Raw genomic sequence first — 7,830 nt, 5'->3', positions numbered from 1 at the left:
TAGGAGAAGAAGAACTAGACGCCACTCTGCACCAGTGGAAGCAGTGGAGCTGTGGAACCGATTCCAGGTACTTGCGGATGAGACTGGAGGACAGCCTGCAGAGGAAGAATCACAGAGGAACCTACATGAGAGTGAGCAAGAGGCTGAAGGTCAGTCAAACAGAGGCGATGAAACCCAGGCCTACAACAACAAGAAGAGAAGAGTGGTAGTAGTGGGAGACTCCTTGCTGCGTGGGATCGAGACCCAAGTATGTCGCAAAGACCCGTGGACTCGCCAGGTATGTTGTCTCCCGGGAGGACAGATTAGAGACGTGACTGAAAGGTTGCCTGCACTCATAAAGCCCACTGACAGGTATCCCTATCTTCTCATCCATGTGGGAGCAAATGATACTGCCAAGCGGAGCTACGAAGAAATCACGTCAGACCTTGAAGGTTTGGGAAAGAAACTCAAGAACTTTGGGGCCCAGATAGTTTTCTCATCCATCCTTCCAGTAGTTAGAAGAGGGATCAAAAGGGAACAAAAAATACTCCGGGTGAATGACTGGCTACGAAGGTGGTGCTGACGAGAGAGATTTGGATTCTGGGACCATGGGCTATACTTCCTGGAAGATGGGCTGTTGGCTAGGGATGGGTTGCACATCACAAAGGATGGGAAGAATGTGTTTGGCCACAGCTTGAAGAACTTCATCAAGAGGGCTTTAAACTGAATCCTACGGGGAAGGGAGATGTAAAGTTGGGGGTAACAATGGACGTAGGCGCATGCACCGCAACAGAGAGAACAGCTCTAATAGCGCCCAGTAATAGTCTTCACAAACATGTAGGAAGAAAGCCAGACTATGAAGCACATGGTCTTTGATGTCTATATACTAATGCCCAGAGTATGGGAAACAAACAAAACGAACTTGAACTCTTAATACAGGAGGGAAATTATGACTTGATAGGTATGACTGAGACTTGGTGGGATGACTCTTATGACTGGAATACAGCACTTGAAGGATATAATTTGTTCAAAAAGAACAGGAGGAACAGAAAGGGAGGTGGGGTTGCACTGTATGTGAAAAATACGTATCTCTGCACAGAAATACAGGAGGATGAGCTTGGTAGCCCCATCGAGAGCATCTGGATCAATATAAATGGAGAAAAGAATAAAAGGAACGTGGTGGTTGGAGTCTACTACCAGCCACCCAATCAAGGAGAAGACGAGGATGAAACTTTTGAAAAGCAATAGCCAATGTTTCAAGGAAGCATGATGTAGTAGTAATGGGGGACTTCAATTTCCCCGATATTTGTTTGGAGACAAATTCTGCAAAACATGGCCCCTCCAGGAAATTCCTGACTTGTGTGTCAGATAACTTCCTCCTACAGAAAGTAGAGGAAGGAACTAGAGGATCGGCTATCCTTGACTTGATCCTAACCAACACAGATGACTTAGCGGATAAAGTAGCAGTTACAGGAACTCTGGGGGAAAGCGACCATGTTGTACTTGAGTTCTTGGTTCTAGGGGAAGCAAAAAATGAATGTAGTCAAACGCGTACCCTGGATTTTAGGAAAGCTGATTTTAATAAACTCAGAACAATGATCAGTAAGTTCCCATGGCAAGCAACGCTAACGAGAGAAGGAGTCCAAGATGAGTAGGAGCTTTTCAAAAAGGACATTCTCAAGGCACAATTACAAACAATTCCAACAAGAAGAAAAGGTGGAAGACAACAGAAGAAGCCAGTGTGTCTTCACAAAAAGCTTAGAGATGACCTGAAAACAAAAAAGGACACATATAGGAAGTGGAAAGAAAGCCAAGTAACAAAGGAAGAGTACAGACAGGTAGCACAGAATTGCAGGGATGGCATCAGGAAGGCTAAAGCTGAGAACGAGCTGAGGTTAGCGAGGGATGCTAAAAGCAACAAAAAGGCTTTCTTCAGCTACATGCACAGTAAAAGGCAGAGGAAAGAAATGGTTGTTCAGCTATTAAATAAGGTTAGCAAAATGATAACAGATGACAGAGGTGCTCAGTTCCTACTTTGGCTCAGTCTTCTCCCAAAAGAGGGTCTATGACCCCCCTGGCAAAGGCGAAGTACAGGCTGAAGGGGCAGGATTGCAGCTTGAGATCGATAGGCATATGGTCAAGGAACACCTAATTACTTTGAATGAATTCAAATCTCCAGGGCCACATGGACTGCATCCTAGAGTAATAAAGGAACTGGCAGAAGAACTCTCAGAACCACTGTCTATTCTCTTTGAGAAATCATGGAGGATGGGTGAAGTGCCAGATGACTGGAGGAAGGCTAATGTTGTCCCTATCTTCAAAAAGGGTAAAAAGGAGGAACCTGGGAACTACAGACCAGTCAGTCTGACATCAATTCCTGGGAAAATTCTGGAGCAGATGATAAAGCAATCCATCTGTAAGCACCTTGAAAACAATGCAGTGATTATCAAAGCCAACATGGATTTGTCAAGAACAAATCCTGCCAGACGAATCTGATCTCATTTTTTGATCAAGTAACCTCCCTTGTGGAACGTGGGAACGCTGTAGACATAATATACCTTGACTTCAGCAAACTTTTGACAAAGTGCCCCATGATATCCTGATGAGCAAACTAGCTCAAAGTAGGCTAGATGAAACAACGATCCGGTGGATCCACAGTTGGCTACAGAATCGGACTCAAAGAGTGCTTATCAATGGGACCTTCTCAAACTGGGGAGAGGTAATGAGTGGGGTACCGCAGGGCTCAGTCCTGGGCCCAGTGCTCTTCAACATTTTTATGAATGACTTGGAGGAGGAGGTGCAGGGAATGCTGATCAGATTTGCAGATGACACAAAATTGGGCGGGATAGCTAATACTTTGGACGACAGAAACCAAATTCAAAGTGAACTTGATAGACTGGAGCGCTGGGCAGAAAACAACAGAATGACATTTAATAGGGATCAATGCCAAGTTCTGCACCTAGGAAAAAGAAACCAAATGCACAGTTACAAGATGGGGGATACGTGGTTCAACAACACTACAAGTGAGAAGGATCTTGGAATTGTTGTTGATCACAAGCTGAATAGGAGCCAACAATGTGATGTGGCCGCAAAAAAGGCCAATGCTATTTTGGGCTGCATTCATAGAAGCATAGCTTCCAAATCCCGGGAAGTACTAGTTCCCCTCTACTCAGCACTGGTTAGGCCTCACCTGGAGTACTGTGTGCAGTTCTGGGCACCGCACTTTGAGAAGGATGCAGACAAGCTGGAGAGGGTTCAGAGAAGGGCAACAAAGATGATCAGGGGACTGGAAACAAAGCCCTATGAAGAGAGACTGAAAGAACTGGGCATGTTTAGCCCTGAGAAGAGAAGAGAAGAGAAGAGAAGAGAAGAGAAGAGAAGAGAAGACTGAGGGGAGATATGATAGCGCTCTTCAAGTACTTGATATGTTGTCGCAGAGAGGAAGCCCAGGATCTCTTCTCGATCATCCCAGAGTGCAGGACATGGAATAATGGGCTCAAGTGACAGGAAGCCAGATTCCGGCTGAACATCAGGAGAAACTTCCTTACTGTTCGAGCATGGAACCAATTACCTACGGAGGTGGTGGGCTCTCCCACATTGGGGGCGTTCAAGACGAGGCTGGACAGCCATCTGTCAGGGATGCTCTGACTTGGATTCCTGCATTGAGCAGGAGGTTGGACTCGATGGCCTTGTAGGCCCCTTCCAACCCTACTATTCTATGATTCTATGATTCACCAGCAGTGCTTAATTTCCCCAGCAAGAGGATAGAACAGATCACACCATGCCAGCTGCAGAAGAATTCCTTATTCCCTTATCACTCTTGTCTCCTCAAAGAAAAGGCAGAAGTAAAGGGAAAATAAGAGGCATGTAAGTACCAGGACAAATTATTTTCTTGGTGGTGTGCTCTTCTTGGTCTTCTTTGCACACACCTTCCCAGAGAAAAAGACCTGAACAAAGACTGGACTGCACCGGGGCGGGTGTGTCTTGTATCTTGTTAGTATATCCAGACAACCATTCCTTCACTTCTACATTTTAGGTTGGGTGGGTGATTTGCCATCTGGATTTGTCAGTAGGATGCTTTGAGGGCAAGAACTTTTTGACTTAGAAGTTAGAAAAATTCACAAAAAGAGTGAATCATTCACAGCAAATGTCTTCTATACATGCCCCACTGAGCTCAATGAGGCTTCTAAGTAAGCAGATATAGGATCACAGCCTTTCCTGGGAGTAATCTCCATTGAACACAGTGGGACTAACTTGTGAGCAAACATGCATAGGTTTTCTATGGAGCTGAAGGCAAGGGAAATGTTGTAACTAGCATTACAAAAGAAGCAATGGAAATTTTATTTTCATTTGCTACAGAATAGTGAAATGTCCTTTTACAGTGTAATCTTACATATGTCTACTCATAAATATGGCCCACTGAGTTCAATGGGACTTATTCCCTGGTAATTGAATATAGGATCGAAGCCTCAGTAATCCTTTATTATTATTTATATGTGCAGGATGGAGGGAAACTTAAAGACCCAGAATGTTGCCCTGCCAATGTATGTCATTTCTTTTTATGATCTCTGCTGTTCTTGCTAAAGTTGATGAACACAGTTTTTCTAGGATACCATATAGTCATCCAATAAAAGTTAGTAAAACTCCATCTCTCCTGCAAGAGGCAAATAGCAGTTGAAGAATCTTGGAATACTCATAGAAACAGCTTCTGGTTCATTAGAGTTATATCATAAACATCTCTTAAAATGTTACTGGTGTGTGTGTGTGTGTGTGTGTTCGGGGTGCATGCAGACACAGTAATGCAGAAACAAGCATGCAGATATAAAAACAGAAAAATCTATGCAAATGACACAGTAAACTTCCTCACTACAGAAAAGATTGACAATGCAATCATATACAGATGCCAATTCATAGAGTTCAATGGGACTTATTTCCAGGTGAGTGTGTACAGGAATTTAACTCGAATTAAATGATCTGGTAAATTCACATTGCTGAAATCGAAACAGATAGAAAATAGAAACACTTTAAAGAACATTCTCAATGGTTGTCAGAGTTTTACATAATATGCCAGTTATTATTTGAGTTGGTATACTTTCTTTCTTTTATCTTCACACTAGGTTTCTTGCTTTTACCAACATGGTGTCTGTTCTAGTAGCTATGATGCAGTGATGGAGACAGCATCACCTGTTGAATTCCTGCATATTTGACAGCTATTAACAGTACAGTGTGGGTATGGACCCAAACAGACATTACCTTCAATCTGTGTCTGGCAGTTATGTATTTTTTTTTATTTTTACTAGAGTGGGCACAGGTAGCCTAATCCAGACCTTAAACCCCACCCCACCCCCACCCGCTAGAGTCCCAGTCTGAATTAGGCCACTGCACATACTCTGGAGTAAAAATAGGAGGAAATGTAGCTGTGAAACTCAGATTTACACTAATGTCTGTTTTGGCCCCCGCTGGCAAGTTATTAGGTGTTAGCTGATAACAGTTGTACATTGAAGATTCTCTTCCCATACTTCCTGTAATAACTTCACACTAGAAAAACAAAAGGTAACAGTGTTAATCTTTTGAAATATATAGTTCAAGCTTCAGCTGTCAGCAAGACTCCATACATTGATAAGGAGAAATAATAATTAAGATGAACCTTTCTTAATTAACAGAAATTTGCTTCTAGGTTTGCCACCATTCACACTTATGTGAGTGCCAGTTTGCTTCCATATACTTTGTAACAGCTGAGCCAACATATGATAAAGATAAAACATTTAAAATCTTCTTGCTAAATGTTCAGTTCTCAACATCCTTTCCAAGGCAACACATCAAATTCAGATGGAAGAGTTATGCTGACATTTTTGCTGTTCTTGTTCTTCTTGCTGTGGATACAACGAATGTGTGAGGATGAGCACACTAACTCTGCCCAACCCTGTTGCCGTTCTTATGTGTTGAGGGTGCAACAGGGACAGCCTACATGTGAGGACTCTGTTCTGATAGAAAAGCTCCCCCCTGCCCCCAGGAGTTCACTCTCAACATGTGAAGGGTGATGAGAATGGGGGCAGGGGTGGGTGGTACAGCTAGCATGCTCATTCTCACTCTCCCCTGTTTCATGTTCATTGTACTCCCAGCAAGAACGCCTGAATAGGGCTGGCATTTACTCTACTAAGGGAAACAATTTTCATTTACACCATGTTGCAGGGTGGGGGATAAATTTTGCTAGCCTTTCACATTGAAACATACTTCATATGGACTTAGTTGCTGCAGGATAGGTGATAAATAACACCATCAGATGTAAAGATGGTCATAATTAAATGCATTTAACTATTGTTCATCTCTGTATCTGATAAAGGAATCAGGGAAATGACCCTTACATTTGTCTCTCTCTGGTTCAGTCCTACATGTATCAACTTAGGAATTACTGATATAATTTCAGGAGTGATGGGGGGGAAATGCTATGAAAGAGCACAGTTCTCAGATGCTACAGTGAGCAGGAGTTTCTACATAGCATTGACAAAAACAAACAAAACCAACAACCCACCCATAGATGTGCTTCAGGATATTTTTGTCAAGTTGCTGCTTTATACATTGGAAATCGGTACCAACCTAATAAACATGAGGCCTGCCTGTCTAATTTTACCAGCATTATCTCTGAAGTAAGGAAGCAGACAACTTCTCTTGATGAAAAACTGCTTGGCTCAAGAACTTTGTGACATGCAGGTGACAGTTTGAACCTTTTCATTTATTATTTAGACACTTTCAAAGTTCCACTCAGATTTAGCACAGCTATAGGACTCTGGGCATGATCCAAAGCTCTGAAATGTGCATATTAAGCGTCTTGTGGGCAGGAGATGCTCGGGTGAGGGAGTGGTCTGTACTAAGTAGCCCAGAGCTGGTCCTCCATATGTCTTTGGACTGCAGGCCCCATCAGCCCTAGCCCATATCACCAGTGCTGAGGGATGCTGGGAGTTGCGGTCCAACAACATCTGGAGGGCTATACCTTCCCCGTCCCTGAAATAGCCACATTCTCCCTTATGGGGAGAGATAAAGTGCTGCTAACCTGCCCAGCAGAAGTGAAACAATTGCCATTCACAGTATGTTCAAATCACTCTCAGGTGTGGGATGGAGAGGAAAAGGGAGGAGTGACCACATAGCAACATGTGTGTATGGAAGTACCGGCAATATATTGAACACAAAGAAGTATTGGGCTACATTGAACATGTCAAAATCTTTTAATCTACAGATACATTCGGTCTTGCCAAGTCATCACCCTGAGACAGAGTCTTCACCTTTGAAGTGCTCTGAAGCATCAAAATACGATGCAGCTACTGTGCCTCCCACCCCATTCCTCTACATTCCCCCTTACTAGAGTAATCAGGTATAAAATTCCTATTCCTACCTTTTAACAGCTGTATAGAAGAGGGAATTTTGATAGCTGCAGAAGTGAGGAGAGGTGCATTGGCTGATAAATTCCTCTTCTTTATTAAACATACAGGAGCTTTCCCTTTCTTTCCCTCTAATCATCTACACCTTGCCCATTCTGCCTATCCACCTCTGGCATCCAGGCTTTCATCACCTCCAGGTTAGAAGACTGCAATGTGCCTTATGTGGGGCTGTCCTTGAAGACAGTTCAGAAACTGCAACCAGTTCCAAATGCAGCTGTAACAGTTCTAATAGGAACTGTGTTCTGTTTACTTAAGACCATGTAAGATTACAAGTAACATCTTCAGGTAAGGACCAGGCAACCCTGCACGTGACCTTCTATGCCACTGGTGGGGAACATGTGGCCCAGGGCTTCTAGGATAGGCATGTTTGGACACGTGCCAAGGACCACACCCCAGCAGGGGCCCACTGACAAGA

The sequence above is a fragment of the Heloderma suspectum genome, chromosome 1, assembly GCF_057233095.1.
Source record: "Heloderma suspectum isolate Gila_16-S chromosome 1, 16-S_ref, whole genome shotgun sequence".
NCBI classification, from domain to species: Eukaryota; Metazoa; Chordata; class Lepidosauria; order Squamata; family Helodermatidae; genus Heloderma; species Heloderma suspectum.
This window is presented reverse-complemented; position numbering follows the sequence as displayed.